Source organism: Choloepus didactylus, chromosome 4, assembly GCF_015220235.1.
Source record: "Choloepus didactylus isolate mChoDid1 chromosome 4, mChoDid1.pri, whole genome shotgun sequence".
In the NCBI taxonomy this organism is placed as follows: Eukaryota; Metazoa; Chordata; class Mammalia; order Pilosa; family Megalonychidae; genus Choloepus; species Choloepus didactylus.
Window position 1 is genome coordinate 189,609,780 of NC_051310.1, and position 27,733 is coordinate 189,637,512.

At 41.3% G+C, this 27,733-nt stretch overlaps 1 pseudogene; it reads right to left on the reverse strand.

Moving 5' to 3' along the window:
• Positions 1-20,907: 20,907 nt before the first annotated feature.
• On the reverse strand, positions 20,908-25,274 carry LOC119533047 (annotated as a pseudogene).
• Positions 25,275-27,733: the final 2,459 nt, after the last annotated feature.

The following is a 27,733-nucleotide window of genomic DNA, read 5'->3' on the forward strand; positions in this document are numbered from 1 at the left end:
CAGGGAGATTCACTCCCCTGGGTGTCTGATCCCACGTAGGGGGGAGGGCAGTGATTTCACCTTTCAAGTTGGCTTAGCCAGAGAGAGAGGGCCACATCTGAGCAACAAAGAGGCATTTGGGAGGAGGCTCTTAGGCACAACCATAGGGAGGCCTAGCCTCTTCTTTGCAGCAACCAGAGAAGACAGGTTTTAACAAAGGGTTATGAATACTGGATCATTATATAATTTTCTTTTTTAGTTTCTAGTGTATTAGAACAGCTAGAAGGAAGTAAAGAAAATTGTGGAACTCTAACCAATAATATTTTTTGAAATTTGCTGTATAACTACTTGTTAAATCATACTTTGAAAGTTATCATTTTTCTGTATGTATGTTATATTTTACAATAAAAATACTTAAAAAAGAAGAAATTCTAAGGTAGGATATTCCAAAATAAAAAGAAAATTAAAAGAATCACAAGAAAGAATTTGACTAAAGTCTGTATAGATATGTTTGTAAGCTGAAATGAAACTAATGATCTTCCAGGAAAATATTGATTACCTAAACTTACTGCAGAAGAAATAAAAATGTTAAAACATTAACCATGGACTAATTTGAGAGTGTTACCCAAGGAAGAATTCCCTCTGGTTCACTACAACTACACCCAAATGATGGACAAATCTAGGTGGTTTCACAGGTGAATGTTTTCAGTTCTTCCAGGAATAGATAATTCTGATTGTATGTATGTTTTCTAGGGCATTTGATATCAGCATAATATCAATTTTAAAACCTGACCATGATAACACATATGGAAAAGGAAATGTATTCTAATATCATTTATAAAAATGATGCAAAAAATCAAATAAAATATTAGAAGATAAAATTTATAAGTATGTTAAATAAATAATATGACAGGACCAATTAGAATTCATCCAAGAAATGTCAGGGTGATTGACATGGAAACTATTTTAATATAATTAACCATTTAATAGTTCAGAGGAGAAAAATTCTTCTCCATAAAAATAAAAGGAATTTGACAATATTAAATATCCATTTATGACTTTAAATAACCCTTAATAAAATAGAAATGTGTCAAAAATTGCATTTATAGGAAAACAAAACTAAATAGACAAAAATACAAAAAAAAGGAAAAGTAAAATGGCAATCTATTCAAAGGAAGAAAACATTTGGAAACCACATATCAGATAAGAGTTTAAACCCAGAATATATAAATAAATCCTACAACTCAACAACAAAAGTATAATGAACCCAATTTTTAAAAATTGGCAATAGACATGAATAAACAGTTTTCCAAGGAGGAAATACAAATGGGTGAAAAGATGCTCAAGTGCACTAGCTGACAGGGAAATGCAAATTAAAGCCACAATAAAATAACATAAAACATTTCACACCTACTAAAATGGCCTTTATCAAAAAACAGAAAACTACAAGTACTGGAAAGCATGTGGAGAAATATGTGCATTTATTCAGTGTTCTTGGGAATGCAGAATGGTGCAGGTGCTCTGCATGGCCCCATTCCCAGGCAACATCATACCTGATCTCAAACAAACAAATGATGGGTGCCATGTCTCATAGAACCAGGAAGTTAGTATCTTTCAAAATGGAAATTAGCTGAGGTAAATGAAATGCAAGTTCCAAATGTTAAAAGAGAACAATGTGTGTACTAACTCTTGCAAAATGATTTCATTGCAGGAGTTAAAGCAGGATAATCTGTTGGAAAGTTGAGAATTTAATACACACATTTGAGTTTTGGGGTGGCTTGGCCTTTCCACACTCTCATTTTCCACTATGTGAATTGGGAACAGTAAGGGGACCTACCTATTACTTAAGCTTATAATCACTGATCCTGTGAGACTCCCTAAGGCTGACACTGAGTGGCATTTTATTGTCAGAATTTGTCATTTTGTTTATCCTCTGTTTGCCTAAGATTTCTTATCTATCTTTAACAATAATTATGACTACCTCCTATGTAATATTTTGCGAGAAGTAATGAGCTAGGACATTCAAAGCACACAGAATTTTGTCCAATGTACATTAAGATTTCAAGTAAGATTTATTATGATCTGATAACCCTCCCATGCTTTCAAAATAAAGTTTAACTCCCCTTTGGGAAACTTTTACCAAATTAGGAAGAATTGAACTAGCAATTCAATAAAGTACCTTCAATAACCTAGAATACACAAGAGATTAATCACAATTTTCTTAGTACATTTCTGTCATGGCTCAAGAGGGCTTTTGTAGCCAAAGGACTAAAGAAAGCACCAGACACATTCTGAGACATGAGCTTTTTTATAGGGCTTACCGACAGGGTGGGGAACTCAAGTCAAATTACCCTGAAATCAGGAGCTTCTCTAAATGGACTCAGGAGCTGCTCTGAATGGTGGTGTGTTTTGAGCACAATGTGGAAATAGTCTGCACATTGAGGGGCTGAAGAAGCTGGTTATAAAGGCTTGACATTCATATGGCAGAGCGTGGGGTCATGCAATGTAGGGAGGGGTTGATTGTAGTCAACAAGGAGGAGGGGAAGATTGTAGAGATAACAGTATCTCAGGGAGTCTCGGGAGGAGGTAGTTTTGGGTATAGATTACAGTTAGCAACTGATATTACAAGGAGAACAGGTCAAACCCTAGCTGTCCTAGGTCAAGCAACCTGTTGTGTGCAGTTTTCAAGTTACTTGGGGGCCAGGGGTTCCAAAAGTCCACCCCACGCAGTGATTTGCATTGACTATAGGGCAGATATTGCACCCATAATTCACAAAAATATAATGAGCAGCAGAGTACAAGTAAACCAGTATGTATGGAAAGTAATCCTATTAACAAGTACACTATGGCCAAGTTAAAGAATTAAACCATTTGGGCAAAGTATTATCAGATAAATATTCAATATTTTGTATATGATCTGGCATGTGATCAAGAGCCTGTGTTACATTTTGTGAGTTATCAGGTACATACACAATGTTGAATATTAATTAAAGCACAGGTACACCTGGGGCTAAAATAGCTAATGGATAAAACTACCAGGCAATCTGCTTTATTCTATATCTAGCTTTTTGTTTTGTTTTACCATTTCCTAACTTTGTCCACAGAAATAAATTTCCCTTCTGCAAAGTTTCTGCAACTCTCTATAACCATCCAATTTTTTTAGGACAAAACTACTTTCCTTTTCCTTTTCATACAAAACATTCTTTATACCTCTTATACTTAAGTTACCAAAATAATTTTGGAAGCTGTTTTCAAGCAGACATTGTACAGCATACAATTACCACAAAGAATACCTGTTAGAATAATGTTAAGTACAAAACTTTAGTTAATTCATTATTGAAGCAATAATATACAATTTTTTAACAAGAATTAATAGAACATGTGGGAAAAATATATAAGCTGAGTTTTCATTAGTGGATAGGAGATTTCAAGGTGAAGGTATTTTTTAATTCCCTACTTTCTCCCCATGTGGGGAGCCCATCACGGTCAGATCTACAGATATTTTGGGGTTGCAGTTATGCATATAGTTCCCTGGGGGATGGGGCCCCAGATGGGGAATACAAATAACCTTTGGCATAATACCCCATGGGCTTAGGTTTCTCAACCAGGTTGGCTGCATGGACCAGAACAAGAGCCAACTGATCTTATTTTCCCCAATTTCTAGTGTTTGTGACACAGGAAAAGCAGATTATTATTGCTGCCTCACTGCAGCTTCAGGGCAGATGACCTCTCTTATTTGAGTTTGTAAGTATTACATGGACACTGCAGTTGCCATTTCCACAGGACTGGGAGCTGCTGTTTTCAGTCGAGTTAATGCTGGTACTGTCATAGAGTCCATTGTTGTAAAGAGTTTCTATCATCCTTTGAGTGTTCTTTTAAAAGGCCATTCAGGGAGAACCTAAGATGACAGCTAGGTGAGACAGGACCAAAAAACACCTCCGTGAAAAATACTGGATAAAAACCAGAAAGTGATGCAGAACACCACTGCCAGCAATGCACCAGTCAGACAAGGTATGCTAAATCCACAGGAAACATGCATTTGGTGAAACCAGGAGCCTGCATTCTGAAACAAGTGAGTGAGTCAGCTGAAAGGCCAATGGCCATGCTGTGGTGTGGGGAAATGGTGGGCTGGCATTTGGAGATGGACCAGTTTTTTAAAGAAAAATCCCAGGAGTGGCAGCAGATATGATGAGGAGAGCCACACAGTGAAGCATGGTGGGAGTGGGCTGGGCTAATGCCTCAGAGTCTGGCATAGAGGATATCCCTTTCCACACCTGCTGCTGATTGTCTCAAGACTGGAGGAGCAGAGGGGAGCTAAAAGGAGGAAAAAACTGCATTTCTTGCAGCCATCTCCCCAGCAGGTGGGGGATGCTCCTGCCTGGAGCCAGACCCAAAACCCAGAGCCACACCAAGAAATGCAGTGTGATGGGGAATCTTTCCCACAGCACACACACAAGCCACAATATCAGCTGTGGACAGTGGTCTTTAATACACCCACAGCTGATTGTCCGGGAACTGAGAGGGTGGAGCTGTGCAAACAGGGAGAAGTTAACTCATCCCATGCAACCATCTTTGAAGTGGGCTGGGAGTGCCCCTGCCCAGCCCAGTGACCCAAGGCTTCCCTGGTGGGCTGGTGTGCACTTGTGATGTGGCACAGCCCTCCCTCAGTAGAGGCCCTGGAAGAGCACAGCTGGGAAGGGGGAACCACTCAGAAATCCCAGGGACCCTGTGCAAATACCAAGGACTTATAGGTCAGCAGCAGAAACAATCAGTGGAAAGACTGAAATGAAGGCTTAGGCTCCTGCAACAGCCATAAATCTCAGCAAACACCTGAGAGGTTTATTAAAGCTACCCTGCCTGCCTAACCACACAGACACATGCCCTGCATTCAGGGCAGACAGCCCCAGCAACACACCCAAACTTGGTGCACCAATTGGACCCCACAAGAATCACATCCCCACACATCACAAAGACAAAGTTGGGGAGAACTGACTTGAGGGGAATAGGTGACTCATGGATCACCATCTGCTGGTTAGTTAGAGAAAGTGTACACCACCAAGCTGCAGTTCTGTCAAATTAGGGATCCAGTAAAGCAAATGCCAAGAGGCCAAAAACAACAGAAAATCTTAAAGCATATGATAAAACCAGATGATATGGAGAACCCAAACCAAAACACCCAAATCAAAAGATCAGAAGACACACGGTACTTGGCACAATTAATCAAAGAATTACAGACAGGCAACAAGGGCATGTCTCAGGGTATAAAGAACATGAAGAAGAGCATGGCACAGGATATAAAGGACATAAAGAAGACCCTAGAAGAGCACAAAAAAGAAATTGCAAGAGTAAATTAAGAAAAATAGAAGATCTTATGGAAATAAAAGTAACTGTTGGTCAAATTAAAAAGACTCTGGATACTCATAATACAAGATTAGAGGAAGCTGAACAACTCAGCCTTCTTGAGGACCACAGAACAGAAAATGAAAGAACAAAAGAAAGAATGGGGAAAAATAAAAAAAATAAAAATGGATCTCAGGGATACAATAGACAAAATAAAATGTCCAAATTTAAGACTCATTGGTGTCCCAAAAGGGGAAGAGAAGTGTAAAGTTTAGAAAGAGTATTCAAAGAAATTGTTGGAGAAAACTTCCCAAACTTTCTACACAATATAAATACACAAAGCATAACTGCCCAGTGAGCACCAAATAAAATAAATCCAAATAAACCCACTCCAAGAGATATTCTGTTCAGACTGTCAAATACTGAAGAGAAGAAGCAAGTTCTCAAAGCAGCAAGAGAAAAGCAATTCACTACATACAAAGGAAACAACATAAGACTAGGTAGTGACTACTCAGTGGCCACCATGGAGGTGAGAAGGCAGTGGCATAACATATTTAAAATTCTGAAAGAGAAAAATTTCCAACCAAGAATACTTTATCAGCAAAACTCCCCTTCAAATTTGAGGGAGATCTTAAATTTTTCACAGACAAACAAATGCTGAGAGATTTTATTAATAAAAGTCCTGCCCTACTTCAGATACTAAAGGGAGCCCTACCAACAGAGAAAAAAGCTGAGGGACTTCACCACCTGTAGATCTGTCATATAAGAAATGCTAAAGGGAGTTGAGCAGGCTGAAAGGAACGGACACTAAACAATTGACTGAAACTACATGAAGAAATAATGGGTAGCACTAAAGATCACATGGTAAATATAAATACCAATACTACTGTATTTTTGATTTGTAACTCCACTATTTACTTCCTACAGGATCTAAAATAGATAAACTGTAATGATAAATCAGTGGTTTTGGACTCCATGTAAAATATGTAATTTTTGACAAAACTACATAAAAGTGCAGGAATGAGGGAGTATAGGAACATAGTTTATGTGTCATATTGAAGTTAAGTTGGTATCAAAGAAAAACAAGATTGTTATAGATTTAAAATTTTAAATTTAAGCCCCATGGTAAACACAAAGATAGTATCAGAGAATATGACCATGGAGATGAAAAGTAGAGTAAGGGTTCCAAGAAGTGGGGGAAGGAGTAATGGGGAGTTAAGAAATGAGTGTAGGGTTTCTGTTTGGGGTGAAGGGAAACTTCTAGAAAGGGATGGTAGGAAGGTGATAACATTGCAACATTCTAAATGTGATTAATCCCACTAATGGAATGCTAGGGAGGGAGTGGAATGGGAAGATTTAGGCTGTATATATGTTTCCACAATTGAAAAAAAAAGTACAGTCTAGATGACAATTAAATGCCAAGGATGATCCTGGATGGGATCTGAGGATGGAGGAAAGGAGGCTCAAAGGGACACAGATGGGACATAAGGAAAAAAAAGGAAATATAGAATGTAAGCTTTGTATCAGTGTTGAATTTCTTGAAGTTCTTAGCTGCATTTATTGGGCTTGCATAAAAGAATGTTCTTGTTCATGGGAAATGCATATGTGAATTACATTGTTTTTTCAATGATGTGTGCAGCTTGCTCTCACATGTTCAGAAGACAGAGCAATAGATGATGGATGATAGGGAGGGAGGGAAAGAAAGAAAGAAATGATGGTGTGACAGGATGTTAAAGTGGTGGATTGGGGTATCAGGGGAGGGGGATCGGGGTAAGCTGGGGTTCTATGTATGGGGTTTGTACTGTTTTTGCAACTTTTCCTGTAAGTTTGAGTTTATCTCAAAATAAAATTTCTTATTAAAAAAAGCCATTCATTCTTTCAATTAACCCAGTTGCTGTGGGATTATTGGGCAAGTGAAAAGTCCAAAGGACATTATTTTCTGAAGCCCAGGCCTGGGTTAATTGCCCAATAAAGGGTGTCCCCCTAACACTGTCCATGTGTGTGGGGATCCCAGAAAAGGCACTTAATTTTTTAAGCTACAAATGATAGCTCACTAGTTGGCCTTGACCCCTGGGAAGACTAGTAACAGTACTATAGCTGTGTCTACAGTGGTGATGTTATATTTTGCCCCTTTGGTCAGAGGAAGGGGCAATATAGTCTACTTGCCAACAGGAGAAAGGAATCTGGTCTCCACTGATGGGTCCAAATCCATGAGGAAGCATTCTGGGCCATGGCCATGAGCAGGAAGGTCTAGTATCCTTTATTTCTTTTAACTCTATTTGGGTGATAGGTAGCTGAAACTTCTGCACCAGCTTCCACAGTGTCTGGTACCCTCAGTGCTCAGTTTTCTGATGCAGCCATTCAGTCACCCATGCATCCTTGCTGTTAGGTTTTGGAATTTTGCTAGGGCATCTGCTTCTGCATAACCTAGTAATGAGTTAACATTATGGGCAGAAACATGGAAAGCAGTTACCTTACATTTCTGGCAGGCTATCCAGATGTCTTCCCACAGTTCCTTCCCCCAAAAGGGGCTGTCAACCACCACCCATTGCCCCTACTTCCATGTGACCATCCATACTGTTAGGCCTTGATATATGGCCCAGTTCTCTGGGCAATCAAGATGTCTCTTGTTTCATGGACAATTACCATATGTACAGCCTGCAGCTCAGCCCACTGGCTGCTTTTCAAAGTGTCAGTCTCCCACCAGATGATGTCAGTACTTGGCTTGACTGTCATGGTTGTCCAGGTAGCATGTTGCCCAAGTACCAATTCATCAGTATACCATGCAGAGTCAGGTAAACTGCCTTGTCCATCAATAGTGGGCATGGGAGAAGCCACCACATAATGATCAACAGGAGGCAGGGCATGCTGCTCTTCCACTTGGGAGACTGGTTCTAAAATTTCATGCATCTCTTCACTCTCAGGGCTATTGCTAAAAATTCAGCATTGTAGGACATAGGCTTCCCATTTTGTCAGTGTGCTTAGCTGAGCATTCCCTGAATGGGGCTTAATTATAGTCTCCTGTGTCCACCCCTGTATGAGAGTGGCCACTGAGTACCTTTGAGTTAAACCTTCCACTTGTAACAGAGCATTATAAGCTGCACACAATTATTTTTCCAACAGGCTGCATCTGAGGTTCTGTGTCCTTCCAAAGTTGGGAACGGAATCTAATAGTTACACATTTTGTCTGTTGCCTTTGCCACAAGCCCCACCCATAGCCAATATTGGCAGTGGCCACATCTAATTCACAGGATATATCAGGGTTCACCCCCCTAAAAGCCTGTGTTTGTGCTTTTATGAACACAGGCCGCTGTGGAAAATTCTATTCTCATGGTTTTCCTTTTCTAATTAGGGTGTACAAAAGTTTTAAAATTTTTAAATAGAGTATAACTAGTTTCCAATAACCTAATAAACCAAGAAAACCTATTCATTGTATAGGAGTTAGCAGTATAGGATAACTTTGTATTTCAACAACAGCTAAAGGAATATCTTTAGTTTTACCCAACTAGACAATACCCAAGAACTTGATAGAATGTCCAGGCTCTTGTAATTTGTTTTGATTTATTTCCCATCCTTGACTTTCAAGATGAGTCACCACTGTGCTAGTGGCAATTTCTAGTTCTTGAAAAGAATTGCTAATTAGCATGATATCATCATTAGATTGAAACATAGGGGGCATCCGTTTCTTTAAATCTTGTTCTATCAGTCCATGGCAAATGGTGGAACTGTGGAGATGAACTTGTGGAAGCACAGCAAGTGTCCATTGTTGGTTTTCCCACATGAAGTTGGATGCAGTCTGGCTGGTGGGACCTAAAATACTAAAATAAGCTTTGACAAGGTAAACACTAAGTGAAATTGGCTTAATTGAGTACTCATATCCTGCAACAAGATAGCTATATTTGACACAGCTGCAAACAAAGAAGTTATTAAATTAAGTTCAATATAATTAATAGTCATTTGCCAGGTACCATTAGTTTTTTCCACTGGCCAGAGAGGGCTATTAAATTAACCTGGTAATTTATATTGATATATTGCCACAGTACATCTGGGGGAGGGCAGCTTTTGTTGGACCAGAGGATGCACAGTTTTAATTTCAAAGTTAGACAGGGGCTCATCTTTTGATGAGGAATCAACAGGGTCCCACACTTTAGGGTTCCAGGCAGGGGAAGCTAGGGTAATGCCTAACTTGCCCTTTGGGCAGCTTATGTCTTCTTACTCTAGTGTACTGGAATGTCAGTATTTCTAAACTTTTATCCAGAGTGTCTTTCAATTAAGCTTGGGTTAATTGCATATCCCTTTCTAACTTCAATTCCTCTTCTAAGCAGCGGACTGCTGCATCAGCCATGAAGGCCTTTTCTGTAACTGCACACATAGCCTCCAAGAATGGCCAGGCTACTGCTGCAGCAGCCTGGTGGCTTTCCTTTTTCTTATGAAATACTATTAGCCCTGCAGTCTGTAGCAGGAAGGCTACTAGTCCAGCCAGGTTATCATATGCATCTCCATACTCCCTCAGCAGACCCCATTCATCTAGGAGGGTAGCCACCCCTCCCCACCTAAGTGTCACAGGCCACCCCATTATCCCACCCAGGGACTTACCCTTTCCCTTCTCCAAGCTCATGTCATCAGTGGCTGGGATTTCTTTAGTCTCCAGGCTGGCATGCCAATTGTCATGGGCCAAGAGGGCTTTTGTAGCCAAAGACTAAAAAAGGCACTGGACATGTTCTGAGACATGAGCTTATACTATAGGGCTTACCTACAGGGTGGGGAAGTCAAACCACATTGCCCTAAAATCAGGAGCTTCTCTGAATGGATTCAGGAACTGCTCTGAATGGTGGCCAGTTCAGAGCACAATGTGGAAATAGTCTGCATTTTGAGGGGCTGAATAAACCAGTTATAAGGGCTCAACATTCCAAACAGTATGAGAGCATAAGGCAGGGAGCTGGGTCATGCAGCATAGGTAGGGGTTGATTGTAATCAACAGGGAGGTGGGGAGGATAATAGAGATAATGTATCTCAGCAAGTCTGAGGGAGGTGGTAGTTTTGGGCATAGATTAGAGTTAGCAACTGATATTACAAGGAGAATAGGTCAAACCTCAGTTGTCCTAGGTCAAGGAAACTGCTGTGTGCAGTTTTCAAGACACTTGGGGGCCAGGGGTTCCAACAAGTGGCATTGAACAGTATAGAAAATGAGTCACTTTTTCAATGAAGGAATCCTGTCCCTATCCTTGCTACGCCATCTCCAAGCTCTGTGACCTTAGCAAGCCATGTGACACATTCTTAAAAAACAAGTGGGTAAAGGAAAAATTAAAAGAGAAATTAGTAAATACTTTGAGGCAACTGACAATGAAAACACAACATATCAAAACTTATGGGATGCAGCAAAGGCAGTACTGAAGGGGAAATTTATTGTCTTAAATGTCTGTATTAAAAGAAAAGAGAGGAAAAATTGAGGAATTAACTGTCCACCTGGAAGAACTAGAGAAAGAACAGCAAGCTAACCCAAGGCAAACAGAAGGAAAGAAATAACAAAGATCAGAGCAGAAATAAAAGAAACTGAGAACAGGAAAATAGAATCAACAAAACCAGAAGCTGGTTCTTTGAGAAAATTGACAAAATTGAAGGACCCCCCACTAGGCAAACAAACAAAAAAGAGATCAGATGCAAATAAATGCAATCAGAAATGGAAAAGGAAACATAACTACTGACCCTGCCAAAATAAAGAAGATAATGAGAAGACACTATGGGCAACTATATGCTAATAAACTGGACAACTTACATGAAGTGGACAACTTCCTAGAAAAACATAAACAACCAACATTGACCAGAGAAGAAATAGAGGACCTCAACAAACCAATCACAAGCAAAGAGATTGAGTCAGACATCAAAATCTCCCAAAAAAGAAAAGCCCGGGACCAGATGGCTTCACATGTGAATTCTACCAAGCATTCCAGAAAGAATTCCAATCCTGCTCAAACTCTTCAAAAAAATTGAAGAGGGGAAAAAACTACCCAATACATTCTATTAAGCCAACATCACCCTAATACCAAAATCAAAGATACTACAAACAAAGAAAATTGTAGACCAATCTCTTTAATGAATACAGATGCAAAAATCCTCAACAAAATATTCACAAATTCAATCCAGCAGGACATTAAAAGAATTATCCACCACAACCAAGTGGGGTTAATTCCAAGTACGCAAGGCTGGTTCAACATAAGAAAATCAATGAATATAATACACCATATCAATGAATCAAAACAAAAGAAACATACGATCATTTCAATCAATGTGGAAAAGACATTTGACAAAATTCAAAATCCTTTCTTGATGAAAACACTTCAAAGGATAGGAATAGAAGGGAATTTTCTCAAAATGATAAAGGCAATATATGAAAAACCCACAGCTAATATTGTACTCAATGGGGAGAGACAGAAAGCTTTCCTTCTAAGATTTGGAGCAAGGGACAGGGATGCCCACTGTCACCATTGTTATTCAACATTGTGCTGGAAGTTCTAGCTACAGCAGTTAGGTAAGAAAAAGAAATGAAAGACATCTAAATTGGAGAGGAAGAAGTAAAACTTTCACTGTTTGCAGATGATGTGATTCCATACATAGAAAATCCTGAAAAATCTATTGCAAAGCTATTAGAGCTAATCAATGAATACAGCAAAGTGGCAGGCTACAAGATCAACATAACAAAATCTGTAGTGTTCTTTTACACAAGTAATGTGCAACAAGAGGATGAATTTTTTTTTAAAAAAATCCATTTACATTAGCAATCCAAAGAATCAAGTATTTAGGAATAAACATAACCAAGGACACAAAACATCTATAAAAAGAAAATTACAAGAAACTGCTAAAAGAAATTGAACATGACCTAAAAAAATGGAAGAACATACTGTGTTCATGGGTTGGAAGACTAGATATAATTAAAATGTCAACTCTACCTAAACTGATTTATAGATTCAATGCAATGCCAATTAGTCTCAACAACTTACTTTGCAGGAATAGAAAAACAAATAACTGCATTTATTTGGAAAGGCAAGGTGCCCTGAATAGCCAAAAGTATCTTGAGAAAAGGAAATGAAGTGGGAGGTCTCACACTACCTGACTTTGAAGCATATTACAAAGCTACAGTCCTCAAAACAGCATGTTACTGGCATAAAGACAGAGATGCTGACAAATGGAATTGAATTGAGTGTTCATAAATAGACTCCAACATCTATAATTGATCTTTGATAAAGCATTCAAGCCAAAGCAACTGGGAAAGAGCAGCCTCTTCAATAAATGGTGTTTGAAGAATTGGATATCCATTTCCAAAAGAATGAAAGAGGACTCCTACCTCACACCTTATACAAAAATTAATTCTGATTGGATCAGAGACCTAAACCTAAGCATTAAGAACATAAGACTCAGAAGAAAATGTAGGGCACTATCTTAAAGATCTTGTGATAGGAGGGGGTTTCCTAGACCTTACACCCAAAGTATGAGCAACCAAAGAACAAATAGATAAATGGGATTGCCTCAAAATAAAACACTTTTATACTTCAAAGGACCTTGTTAGAAAAGTAAAAAGGCAGCCTACACAATGGGAGACAATATTTGGAAATCACATATCAAACAAGGGTTTAACATCCTGAATATATAAAGCAATCCTACAACTCAACAACAGAAAGACAAACAACCCAATTAAAAAATGTGCAAAAGACAGGGACACTCCTCCCTACGTGGGACCAGACTCCCAGGGTTGTAAATCTCCCTGGCAATGCAGAATATGACTCCTGGGGATGAATGTGGACCCAGCATCGTGGGACTGAGAGTATCTTCTTGACCAAAAAGGGGATGCAAAATGAGATGAAATAGTTTCAGAGGCTGAAAGATTTCAAATGGAGTCAAGAGGTCACTCTGGTGGACATTCTTATGCACTACATAGATAACATGTCTTAGGTTTTAATGTATTGGAATAGCTAGAAGTAAATACCTGAAACTACCAAACTCCAACCCAGCAGTCTGGACTCCTGAAGACAATTATATAATAATGTAGATTACAAGTGGTGACAGTGTGATTGTGAAGACCTTGTGGATCACATCCCCTTTATCTAGTGTATGGATGAGTAGAAAAATGGGGATAAAAGCTAAAGGACAAATGGGGTGGGATGGGGGGATGATTTGCGTGTTCTGTTTTCACTTTTATTTTGTATTCTTGTTCTGGTTCTTTCTGATGTAAGGAAAATGTTCAGAGATAGATTGTGGTGATGAACGCATAACTATGTTATCATACCATGGACAGTGGATTGTATACCATGGATGATTGTATGGTGTGTGAATGTATTTCAATAAAACTGAATTTAATTAAAAAAAAAAAAAACGACAGGGACAGACGCTTTTCCAAAGAGGAAATGCAAATGGCTCAAAAAGATGAAAAAATGCTCAATTTCACTGGCTATTAGGGAAATGCAAATCAAAAACACAATGAGATACCATCTCACACCTACCAGAATAGCCATTATCCAAAAATCAGGAAATGACAAGTGCTGAAGAGGATGTGGAGAAAGAGGCAAACTTACTCATTGCTGGCAGGAATGTTGAATGGTGCAATGCCTCTGAAAAACAGTGTGGAGTTTCCTCAGGATGCTAAGTATAGATTTGCCATATGACCCAGGTATTCAATTGCTAGGTATATACTCAAAGGAACTGAAAGCTAGGATACAAATGAACATATGTAAACTGATGTTTGTTGCAGCATTATTCACAATTGCCAAGAGAAGGAAGTAGCCCAAATGTCCAACAGATAAGTGGATAAGCAAATTGTGGTATATACACATGATGGAATACTATGCAGCTTTAAGAAGAAAGACATGGAACATGTAAAAACATGTATGAACCTTGAGGATATTATGTTGAATGAAGTTAGCCAGAAACAAAAGAACAAATACTGTATGGTCTCCCTAATATGAACTAACATTAGTGAGCAAACTTTGAGAGTTAACAGCTGATAACACAGGCTACCAGGAGATAGAAAGTGGGTAGAGATCAGGCATTTGATGCTGAAGGACTACAAAAATGTTCAGCAGGATTGATTGTATAGATCCAGAAATAAATAGCATAATACTGCATAAGGGTAACAAAATATTGCAAGTACATGGAGCAAAGATGTCTGTGAGTAAGGTTGAAAGAGGTGGGATGGGGGAATGTTTGACATCAGAGATAAAGAGACATGGATGATGAAGCCTGGGACTGTATAACTGGGCAAAAACTGGAGTGGCCAATGACTGCTGCTAAATGTGTAAATATAAAAATATTCTCACATGTGGGAAAACAAATGAGTGTCAACCATGCAGAAGGTTGAGAAGGGGATGGTATTTGGGAAAAAATATAATCAACACAAACTGGAGTCTATGGTCAACAGTAACATTCCCATATGCTTCCATTACATGTAACAAAGGCAATAAACCAAAGTTAGACGTATATGAGAGAGGAGTATAAGTGAGGGATATGGGATTCTTGGTAGTGGTATTGTTTTTTTGTCCTTACTATTATATTGTATTTATGACATTTTTATTTGTCTTTTAATTATCCTTTTTATTATTCACACAAAAATCACTTTCATTATAAACAGTATTTTCAAGTGCTGATGTGATATATGTACAACTATGTGATAATGCTGTGAAGAACTGATTGTACATTTCGGATGGCTGTATTTTATGTGAATATATCTCTATAAGATTGCAAGAAAAAATATAAATAGGGGTAAAAGTGCCAGAGAAAACAGGGAGAGAGGGATGTACTTATTTACTCTTGAGGAGGCAGAATGGTGTAACCTTCCTGGAGGTCACTGCGGTGCCTCCACAAGAATCTAAGTATGTGGGGCCATAAGGTCCTACAACCTCATTATGGGGTATATATTTGGAAGATCTGAGAGCAGAGACATGAATGGACACTTGCACACTGGTGTTTATGGAGGCAGTACTCATGATTTGCAATGGGTAGAGGTGGCCTAAGGGTACACTGATTGAGGAACAGAATGGTGAACTGTGGTGTATGCATACAATGGAATATTGAGCAACTATGAGAAGGAGTGAAGCTGTGAGACATGCAAGGAGGTGAATGGATCCTGTAGACAGCATGTTGAGTGAAGTATGCCAGAAATCACAGCAAACACTATAATGCCTCAACAATATGAACTAACTACAATGTGTAAACTCAGCTTAACAAGGAAATGATTATTGTAATGGTCCCCAGATTGTAAGATCTTATGGCAGTCAAATCTATTCCTGAATTGTAATGACTATCTCCAAACTCTGAACTGTTGATCCCTTAATATATATCCTGATTGGTCTCTGGAATATTGGATATCTGTTACACCTGAAACTCAGAGCTAGAGCTTGGCAGATATGAATATCAGTATTAATGCATACAGCAACTGTTAAAAAAAGATGGAATTAATTCCAGACTTCAATTAGAGATACTAATAAAGCAGATCTGGTTAAGACTAGAGCAAATTGGGCCAAAGGATAAAGGTTGATACTGACTGTGTTCACACTTCAACTTTCATGTGAGATCAAGGGAAGAGATGTTTATTTGGTGTAGGATCTATATCTTCCAAGCAATATAACTTCTACAATCAGTTTGTTCAAACACTACAATTACATGGAACTTTGAATAACACATGAGCTATGTTAGGTCTGTATAGATAGATAAGAATGAAATAGCAACACATCTTAAAGTAATTTAAGTGGAGAATAAAAATATATATATGGAGCCCCCCTGAAGAGCTGAGGGAGAATGCAGAGGTGCTGGACTTTCTCACTTGGATTGCTGCTGATATTCTCACAAACATTGGGTACTGATGGCTTGATGTGCTGAGCCCTCTGTCTTGTGGCTGGCACCCATGAAGCTTGTTGCTGCAAGGGGAGGCTAAATCTACTTATAATTGTGCATAAGAGTCTGCCCCTGAGTGCCTCTTTGTTGCTCAGATGTGGCTCTCTCTCTCTAACTAAGCCACCTTGTTGGTTGGTCTTGCTGCCCTCCCCACTACATGGGATCTGACTCCCAGGGGTGTAAATCTCCCAGGCAATGCAGGATATGACTCCTGGGGATGAATCTGAACCTGCCATAATGGGATTGAGAACATCTTCTTGACCAAAGTGGGGATGTGAAATGAAACAAAATGAAGCTTCAGTGGCTGAGAGATTTCAAAGGAGTGGAGAGGTCACTCTGGTCAACATTCTTATGCATTATATAGATAATAATTTTTAGGTTTTAATATATTGGAATAACTAGAAGTAAATACCTGAAATTAGTAAACTCCAACCAGGTAGCCTTGTAGCCTTTACTCTTGAAGATGTTTGTATAACAATGTATCTTACAAGGAGTGACAGTGTGATTGTGGAAAACCCTGTGGCTCACACTCCCCTTATCCAGTATATGGATGGAAGGATGAGTAGAAAATTGGGGACAAAACCTAAATGAAAAATTGAGTGACATGGTGAGGTCATTTGGGTGTTATTTTTCATTTTTATTTTTTATTCTAATTCTTTCTGGTGAAAGGAAAATGTTCAAAAGTAGATTGGGGTGATGAATGCACAACTATAAGATGGTACTGTGAACAGTTGATTGTACACCATGGATGACTGTATTGTATATGAATATATCTCAATAAAACTGAATTTAAGAAAAAAAGGATTGAGAATAGGGAAGGGCTTGCCCCAAGGAGAGAGAAGGTGATGGAGTGGGTTGGGGGGGGTCCAGCATGGTTGTCACCCATGCCTCACTCTGCAAGGTTTTCTGAGTCCCAAGCAGAAATCTGAAGGAAACATTCTAAACAGATAAATATCCTTCTCTCCATAATGCAGAGGAGCATGGTCTTCAACATCCTGTCCCTCCCATTATCTTAACTGCATTACTGCTGATTAAAGGGCAACATGGAGCCTCGCCAAGCCCTAGCCCTGAATTCAATTAGCTTAGGAACATATGTTTGAACATGATTCAGAGGCCTGGGATGCAACTGTATCTGCTCAGAAAGCTCAGCAGATGGAACCATTCAGCTTCTCCTTCTTCTCTCCTTGAATGCCAGTATCAATGTGTCCCACCATAGCCTGTACACAAACAGCAGACACACACACATGAATGAGATGACCACATTTTGTTCTGAGAGGGCAGTGGAGGACACCTCATGTGGTGGTTGGGCAAATCTCTCCTGAGTTTTCTGGATAGCCCATGGTGGCACCAGGGTGACAGACCCTCTTGACTCCTGAGGGTCCCCAGACTGGTGTAGAGATGTTGTGTACCACTTCTGATACTGCCAGGAACCCTGAAGGGCCCTAAGCTCTGAGATCCCAGCCAATGAAAAGACTTACCACAGGCTCCACCTGTATGTGCTGTGCTGGTGTTCTGGAATCTGGTGGACATACAGAACCACCTGGGGAGCTTTGGAAAATGTGGAACCCTGAGCTGTATCCCTGCCCATTTTGAGTCAGCAGAGTCTGTATGTTTAATAAGTGGAAGACATAGGCAGTCAGGCCTTGGAAGATTTGGGAGCCATTTGTGAAGCACACCCATGCCTGATCTCACCCTTCATATCTCTCACAAACATCATGGTAAGCCAGGTCCTTGCCTGCATGGACAATGGTGGAGCTTGATGTGGTGAAATGATTTGCCTAAGGTGATGAGGCTGTCAGCACTGGAGCTGGGGTCTGGACCCATGAGGGCTCTTTGGAGGGTAGCAGGGAAGAATTTGGAAATATCCTGCCAGCACTGGGGCCAGGGGCAGTGAGCTATTGTAGAGGAGGTTGTGGAAGGAATGGGCAGAGGGGGAAGCCTTTGTTTACCTGGGGTCAGGGATGGCTGGGGGGCAGGGGATCCCCACATGGACTCTGGAAAGGCCAAGGGGCTGGGAGGGAGACTTCCTGACAGAGGAATCATGAAGTGGGTGTGAATCTGATCTGGTGGACAAAAAAATGGGTGTTGGCATCTATAGCCCCTCTGACTTCCTAGGCTGCCATGAGGGTGACATGAAATTCATGTCCAATGCTTAGGATATAGTGAATGTTCAGTAAATACCACCAGATATTACTACCATTTGCTAATATGATTACAAAGGGCTGTCTGACTTCTGGGCCTCAAAGTGCTGGGAAACTGCAGCTAAATATTGATGTCTGGGTGACCATTCCCTAAATGTATGAGGGTGGATCTCCCTATAATTTGACCATTTTTAAAAACACAAGTTGGTCAGGACAACAATCTGAGAGTCCTCCTGTAGGATCCTCTCTGTTCCACCCTTGAGCCACCTACAAATGATCTGGCTCCTACTTCAAAGAAGATTGGGATCCATCCAAGCCCCACCTCCCTTCCAGGACCCTGCACATGGTTACCTGCTGGAACCTTCTGGCTGGTCTACATCAGTCACCTCAATGTCTGCAGTCTGTTCTCAATCTAGCAGTCACAATGGTCCCTTGTGACATCAAAAGCTCTTACCATGCCATGGCACAAAACTTGCTATTCCTGTCCCTTCCACACAGAGTGAAAACCAACACTGTGCACTGTCCTTCCAGGCCCACAGTACTTGGCCATGTCCGAACCTTTTATCTTGTCACCTGCCTTCCCTGGCTTACCCATTCCAGCCTCATGATCCTGACTTCTGTTCCTCCAGCTTCCAGGTTCAGCCAGAACTGGGACATGGACTGTTCTCCAGGAACATGAATTGCTTCTCCCCTCTCCTGCTCCAAGTCTCTTCCCAAGCCACCTTTGCATTGACCAGTCTAATGATCCCTATTTAATGCTGCAGCCACCTCTATGCATGGCCCCTTCCCAGCACCCAGAGCCTGCTGACAAAGTGGACACTCTCTCATTGGCTTTTTCCATTGTTCACTATCCATCCCTCCTTGCTCAAGCATCACTTCACCTTCTCCTTGTGAGTCCACTGATAAATTCATGGCACTTACAGCAGTGCCTGGCCACAAGAATGCATATCATTGACATTTGCTGGATAAGCAAAGTAAAAGACAGGAGATGGTTAAGGTGGCCAGAGTTGAGGCCAATGCAAGTGCTTCTTTCCAGCAGGGTGGTGAGTCTGCATTCTGACCTCAGTGTATACAGGACCAGAGCATGTCCCAGGAAGGCACTGACAAGGCAAGTCCTGATAGCAACTGTTTGCTGCCTTTTGTCTTGCTTCACTGAGTGTCACCAACAGGGGGCAATTCTGAGGTTCAGGCATTCCAAAGATCTGGGCATGCTAGTGCCTGGCCAGAGAGCCAGAGGGTCAGCAGTTATGTGAGAGACAGAATATTGGAGGACCAGCTCTCAAGATCCATCACTGGGGGCCTAGAGTTTGATGTGGCTGCTGTGGAGATTTACTGTATTTGTACTGGAGGAACAGGGAACACTCTCTCAACAGACCCTCAAAGATGGACCTACCCAGGCCACCACCAACACTCCTCAGCACCTTATTTTGTACTCTGGCAACCTGACCAATCCAGGGATGGGCATTTTGCCCAGGGGTGGCACATTCATTTGTTGTCTAGGGCCAATCCCTAGAACTGATGCAAAGGGCACTGCCAAGTGTGTATCAGAAGTTCAGAGACCACTGGCAGACTAAAGCAGAGACAGCAAAGCGAGAGACAGGGAGAGCAAAGCTGTCCAGGGCCTCCTGGCTCTAAATCCCAGATCTCACTGCCCAACAATAGTCCACACTCCCACTTTCCAGTTTTTAAAAGATGGCCATAATCTGTCACTGTTATTTCTTCCTAATAAGGACAGGCTTTTCCTCATATATGCATGCATGCATCTCTCCATCCATCCATCCATTCTTCCACCCATCTATCCCTTCATTCATCTGTCTTCCCTCTCTTCCTTTCTTTTCCCATCCACACATCCCTCCTTCTGTCCATCTATTGATCCTTCTTCCATCCACTCATATATCTCCCTTTCCTCCTTCACTTCCTGCAATCCATCCATCCATTCTCCTTCTTCTTTCCTGCCTTCTTTCCAACCATCCATCTATCCACCTATCCATCCATCAACTTCAATACCAATTCCTTGATGACTTCATCCATCCATCTCACCATCCATCCCTCCATACCTCTACCACTCCACACACCTGTTCACCCAGCTACTAATCAAAATATTTGCTTGAGAACAAGACAGATTCAACTCTGGTCTCAGTCTTTCTGAGGAAGTGACAACCAACCCTGAACAGTGCCCAAGGGACAACCAGGAAGGGCTGTGTCCCTGAAGCAAAAGAGCTGGAAGGTGAGTTACCAGGGAAGACAAATAAGGTGGAGATTGAGTGAAGGGGGTGTGGTGCTCATACTCAGTTGGAGCCTCTGGGAGAAGTTTCCAAAGCAGAGGCATAATGTGCTTTGTGTCTTAGTAAAGATTCCTGTAGTCTTAGGATGGCAGGTGGCCTGGGGGGAGACCCCTATAGGGGGATATCCCATTAGGAAGTGTAGTAGTCCAATTGGTTTTGCTTGTCTTTTTTTAATATCAGAAGAAGTTTAATAAAGAATTGCTTTATTGAAACAAAAAATATACAAAAACTATAAGGCCCCAAGAAAGTTAAATATCTAAGTCAAAGCAAACAGGTGCAATTCAACATCCAGAGTTGATAGAATGCTTGAAGGAGACTATAACAGTTTAGACTCCCACATCAGAGAGGGTATCTTCACAGGGGAGCATTGCCTCTGCTATAACAGTTTTTCAAGTTCCCTCTTCTTATTGAGGATCATGAGAGCACTCCACTCAAGTTGAGGTGTGCAATTTAGTGCTATTCAGGCAGGTCAACTCTCAAAATCTAGAGAATTGAAGGGAAATAATTTTTCTTTTTCTGTATAGATCTGAGGCCCAAACTGAGCTTTTGCTTTAACAGTATTCTCAGTCAGCTTTTCGGCAAAGAAGATTGGCTGTTTCTGTTTAAGGGGTCCACTTGTCTTTACTGACTCTTCTGTAGCTCTGTTGACAGTTCCCAATGGCTTTCTGAAACCTCTATGTAAGGCCGGTGGAGAATCAAACATTTTGCCAACACAGAGAGTTAAAACCTGAAATCTCCCATCAAAGCCTTTTATTGCAGCTTTGGCCCATCCTTAGGAACAATATGGGTGGCAGGTTCTCTATTTTTCTTATCAACAAAGATCAGAGCAGCCAAGGTTCTGCCTGGCTTTCTTTGTCTTAAGACCAAGTTGGAGTGAAAAGCTCAGATAGCCTGGAAACTGCTGATCTGGTCACTCAGAAAAGGGCAGACTTGAGCACAGACCTCAACAGGGAGACTAGCAGTGAGTGGCACAGGAGGATACAGATTCTCCATATTTGGCATCTGGGCTTAAGAACCATCCCCATGGAAACTGATGGGCAGACAGTTAATAAGATATTGAAAAATTTGTCAAAAAATTTCCTTCCCTTCATTAATTTCTCTCAAACTTTCTTCCAGTAGAATGATGAGGGAAGTTCTGTTTGTGTCCAGAGCTGAGACTAAGAAGTGTTCTTCAGGTATCTGCCACCCAGGATAGGTTGTCCCCAAATTCACAGTTTTGCATAAATCTGCAGATAATGCAGAAAGGTAAAGCCATTGTTCTAGTTTGCTGTAGCTGCCATTATGCAAAATATCAGAAATGGATTGGCTTTTATAAAGGGGAACTTTTAGGTTACAAATTTTTAGTTCTAAGGTTACAAAATTCTCCAAACTTAAGACATCAACAAGAGGATGTCTTCACTGATGAAAGGCTGATGGCATCAGGAAAGTCTCTGTTATCTTGGAAGACACATGGCTGTCATCAGCTTGTCTATTGTTCCTGGGTTCTTGTTTCAAAATGTCTTTCTCCAAAATGTCTTTGAGCCTCTGTATCTCTTAGTTACTCTCTCTCAGCTCCTGTGCATCTTTGCTTGTTCTTCCAGTGTGCTTCTAACTGTCTGGGGGTCCTCTATTAGCTTATATAGAGCCAACTCAGGGCTTCATCTCTTAGCCTGGAACTTCCAAACATCCTTCTATCTGCACCTTCCAGTGTCTCCAACTGTCTATGTCTGTGTTTGCCCTTAGCTTCTCTCCAAAATGTCTCTCTTAAAGGACTCCAGTGTACTAATCAAGACTCCCCCAGAATGGGTGGGGTCACATCTCCATGAAAACGATCTAATCAAAAGTTCTCACCTACAGTTGGGTAGGTCACATGTCCATGGAAACAACCTAATCAAAATGCCCCATCCTAATCAAAAGACTAATACTGCCCACACAATATTTCATTAAAGGACATGATTGTTGTGGGGGGCATAATTGATTCAAACCAGCACAGCCCCTACCCCAAATACGACTCCCCTCCCCCCACCAGTGGCCAATGCAGACATTTGTGTCTTTGCTAGGGCTGCTATGACAAACACCACACAATATTGACTTAAACAACAGGGATTTATTGTTTAAGTCCAAAATCAAGGTCTTGACTTTCTCTAAATTCTGTGATGTTCTGGTTGTGACTCAACTTCTGCTTCCATCACATGGTCATCTGTCTTTTTCTTTCTCCTGCTCACTCCTGGGTGGGATTCCTGGTGCTTTGGTTCCATTGGAGAGGGATAGTTGCCAGGACCCATACTGAATGGGTGGCAGGATGTGCAATATCCTCAGTGCTGGCCATCTGATGCAGCCACCAGTGTCTGGAGGGGCTCTCTTTGTATGGCATCCAGTTCCTTGGCACTCTGTGTCTCCCTCCACCTCCCTGGGACCCTCACCTCTGCCTGTGGGAGGCCAAGAATTGCCATGGTTCACCTGCCAGTGCTTCCCAGGAGAGGGCAGAACAACCTACACTACCCTCAGCTGCAAAGTTCCTTTTCTTCGTCTGTGAGATAGGTTATGACACACTCATCTTAAAGATTGTACAAGATTGACATGAGTTGGTGCAGACAGTGTGGGGGCTCATTACATTATCTCAGGCCCCCAGATTGCCTCTTGCAGGGCTAAAACCCCTGTGAATATGCCTGGGGCTTCCATAACTGAGTACCACACACCAGGAGGTTTAAACAACAGAAATTTGTCATTTAACAGATTTCTGGAGGTCAGAAGTCAAAAATTGAGGTATCATTAATGCTGAGCTTCCTTGGAAATCTGTGGAGGAGAGTCCTTCCTTGCCTCTTCCAGCTTCTATCTGGTGGCCATCCTCGGTGTTCCTTGGCCTTTGAGTGCAATGCTTCCATTTCTGTCTCTGTCTTCACACACTGAGCATCTATCTGCCTCTATGTCAACATTTCCTTCTTCTCATAAGGACATCAGTCTTACTGAATCAGGGCCTACCCCAATCCAGATTGGCCTCATTTGAACTAATCACACTGCAAAGTTCCTATTGTTAAATAAGGTCCCATTCATGGGACAGGGATCAGGACTTGAGTATGTCTTTTTGGGAGACAACAATCAGCCCATGAAAGTTGGGTTGGTGGAACTCACACCTGGTGCTGTGCAGGGTTCCCCTTCCCCCTTCCTGGGCCCACACACTGGGGAAGGTTATTTTGTGCCAGGTTTCTACAGCCCCAACCTCACAAACTCACCACCCCACTACAGGGTTTGTCTCCATTTTTCTGAAGAAGAAACTCATCAGCCTAAGGAAATTGGCCAAGTTCATGCAGGTGGAACACAGAAGACCCTGGATTTTGACACTGGGGCATCAAAGTCCACTTCCTTCCATCCCCTCAGGCTTTCTCTTGCAGGCTCACAGCTGTGGTCATTCACATGTCCCTCTGCCCCTCTGCTGAAAGGTAAGCTTTGCTGCTATACTGAGCATGAAGCTTGGACCAAGGGGACCTCACAAATTCCTGCTCAGATGTGAACAGACAACTTCAAAGGCTGACCATACATCTCTTCACAGCTGGCTGTGCAGGCACTGCAAAGTGAAGGCAGGCTTGGGGCCTAGGTCTCTGCTCTGCCTTGGCAGAGGACAAAGCCTAGGCTGGATGGTGAAGCAGGAACCCAGGAAAGCAAACTCACCTTCTGGAGCACACAAACATCAGCATAGTCTGGAATCCTCAACCATGTGGCAGATGCCCTGAGCTACAGGATATGTATGGAGACTCTTCAGTGAGAAACCATTTTCCCTTTGGCCTGGACTGTTGGACAAGCTCCCTAAGCCATTCCTCTCTGGCCTGTTAATCCTTCCCACTGATAAATGCCCACTATCTAAACTACAGGCACCGACATCATCCAAGCACCTACTCTGGGCCTTCCTATCACTAGCATGCACATGCCATGATGAGCAGCCACAGCCACCATACTTTATTAGTTAGGGTTCTCTAGGGAAACAGAATCAACAAGAGATGTCTATAAATATAAGATTTTATAAAAGTGTCTCACATAACTGTGAGTATGCATGAGTCCAAATTCCATAGGGCAGGTAGCAAACTAGCAACTCCAATGAAGATGTTTGATGAACTCCTCAGGAATGAACTGGCAACTTCAGTGAACTCCTCAGGAAATGCTTCACTGGTTAGCTGAAGAAGAAGTGAAAATCCTCTTCAAAAGTCTCAACTGATTGGATTAAATCCAGCTGATTACATTCTCATTGTGGAAGACACAATCTTTGTTGAATGTAATCAGTCACAGCTGCAGCCAATTGATTGATGATTCAATAAACCAGCCTTCTGGTTTATTAACCAGCCACAAATATCCTTGCAGTAACAGGCCAGTGCATGCTTGACCAGGCACCTGGGCACCATCACATGGCCAAATTGACACATGAACCTAACCATCACAACACCCATGGGAAGTGAAAATCCCCCATGGCTCCATTTACACAAAATCAGCTCACACACAGCATAATTGTATGGTCCCACTCAGGGTTTCCAGCCATGCCTCTACTCCACCCCCCATCCTGCATACAGTAGGTTTTCTATAAACCCCAAGTTAAAGGAAGAATGGCTCTCATTGGAGCTGGCAGTGTTTTGGGGTTATGGGTCTGAGTACAGGGCTAGGAGTGCTCACCACCCACCATTGCCAACTGGGGCCCTCTTTCCCTCAGCCCGGAACCTGCATACCACCCTGCACAGGGAGGCCCCTGAATGTGGGAGTATCCCATAAAATGCCACTTTTTGGTTGTAAAGTATTTTGAAGGCATTTGTCTAATTTGTTTCTGTAATTATTTTGCTACTTGGGGGCTCATTTCACTTATGACTGGCTATGCTTTCTTTGTAGTCACCATGGAACTCTGAGAATTCTAACAAAACAAGAAAATCTAATGTATAAATCATTTTTTTTTTTTTTAAATTTAAGATTACTTTTATTTCATGACAATTTCAGGTTTCCTTCCCTGTTTTTCTACTCATCCATCCATAAACTAGACAAAGTGGAGTGTGGTCCTTATGGCTTTCCCAATCCCTTTGTCACCCCTCATAAGCTACATTTTGATACAACTGTCTTCGAGATTCATGGGTTCTGGGTTGTAGTTTGATAGTTTCAGGTATCCACCACCAGCTACCCCAATTCTTTAGAACCTGAAAAGGGTTGTCTAAAGTGTGCATAAGAGTGCCCACCAGAGTGACCTCTCAGCTCCTTTTGGAATCTCTCTGCCACTGAAGCTTATTTCATTTCCTTTCACATCCCCCTTTTGGTCAAGAAGATGTTCTCCGTCCCATGATGTCGGGTCTACATTCCTCCCCAGGAGTCATATTCCATGTTGCTAGGGAGATTCACTTCCCTGGGTGTCTGATCCCACGTAGGGGGGAGGGCAGTGATTTCACCTTTCAAGTTGGCTTAGCCAGAGAGAGAGGGCCACATCTGAGCAACAAAGAGGGATTCGGGAGGAGGCTCTTAGGCAAAACCATAGGGAGGCCTAGCCTCTCCTTAGCAGCAACCGTCTTCCCAAGGGTAAAACTTATGGTAGAGGGCTCAACCCATCAAACCACCAGTCCCCTATGTCTGTGGCCATGTTAGCAACCATGGAGGTGGGGTAAGCGAATACCCTTGCATTCTCCACAGGCTCCTCAAGGGGGCACTACATCTTTTTTTGTTCCTTGTTTTTCTCTTTTTTTTTTTTTTTTAACTTTCCCTTCTTTTTTAAATCAACTGTATGAAAAAAAAGTTAAAAAGAAAACAAACATACAATAAAAGAACATTTCAAAGAGACCATAACAAGGGAGTAAGAAAAAGACAACTAACCTAAGATAACTGCTTTACTTCCAACATGTTCCTACTTTACCCCAAGAAAGTTACATAATATAGCAACATTTCTGTGAACTTGTTCCTACTATATCCATCAGAAATTAACAGACCATAGTCTTTCCTGGGCATCCCTAGAACGTTAAATAGCTTATCTGTTCTTCTTGGATTATTGTTCCCCCTTCCTTAATTGCTCTCTACTGCTAGTTCCCCTACATTCTACATTATAAACCATTTGGTTTACATTTTTCAAAGCTCACATTAGTGGTAGCATATAATATTTCTCTTTTTGTGCCTGGCTTATTTTGCTAAGCATCATGTCTTCAAGGTTCATCCATGTTGTCATATGTTTCACGAGATCGTTCCTTCTTACTGCTGCATAGTATTCCATCGTGTGTATATACCACATTTTATTTATCCACTCATCTGTTGAAGGACATTTGGGTTGTTTCCATCTCTTGGCAATTGTGAATAATGCTGCTATGAACATTGGCGTGCAGATATCCGTTCATGTCACTGCTTTCCGATCTTCCGGGTATATACCGAGAAGTGCAATTGCTGGATCGAATGGCAACTCTATATCTAGTTTTCTAAGGAACTGCCAGACTGACTTCCAGAGTGGCTGAACCATTATACAGTCCCACCAACAATGAATAAGAGTTCCAATTTCTCCACATCCCCTCCAGCATTTGTAGTTTCCTGTTTGTTTAATGGCAGCCATTCTAACCGGTGTTAGATGGTATCTCATTGTGGTCTTAATTTGCATCTCTCTAATAGCTAGTGAAGCCGAACATTTTTTCATGTGTTTCTTGGCCATTTGTATGTCCTCTTCAGAGAACTGTCTTTTCATATCTTTTGCCCATTTTATAATTGGGCTGCCTGTACTATTGTCATTGAGTTGTAGGATTTCTTTATATATGCAAGATATCAGTCTTTTGTCTGATACATGGTTTCCAAAAATTTTTTCCCATTGAGTTGGCTGCCTCTTTACCTTTTTGAGAAATTCCTTTGAAGTGCAGAAACTTCTAAGCTTGAGGAGTTACCATTTATCTATTTTCTCTTTTGTTGCTTGTGCTTTGGGTGAAAAGTCTAGGAAGTGGCCGCCTAATACAAGGTCTTGAAGATGTTTTCCTACATTATCTTCTAGGAGTTTTATGGTACTTTCTTTTATATTGAGATCTTTGGTCCATTTTGAGTTAATTTTTGTGTAGGGGGTGAGGTAGGGGTCCTCTTTCATTCTTTTGGATATGGATATCCAACTCTCCCAGCCCCATTTGTTGAAAAGACCATTATGAC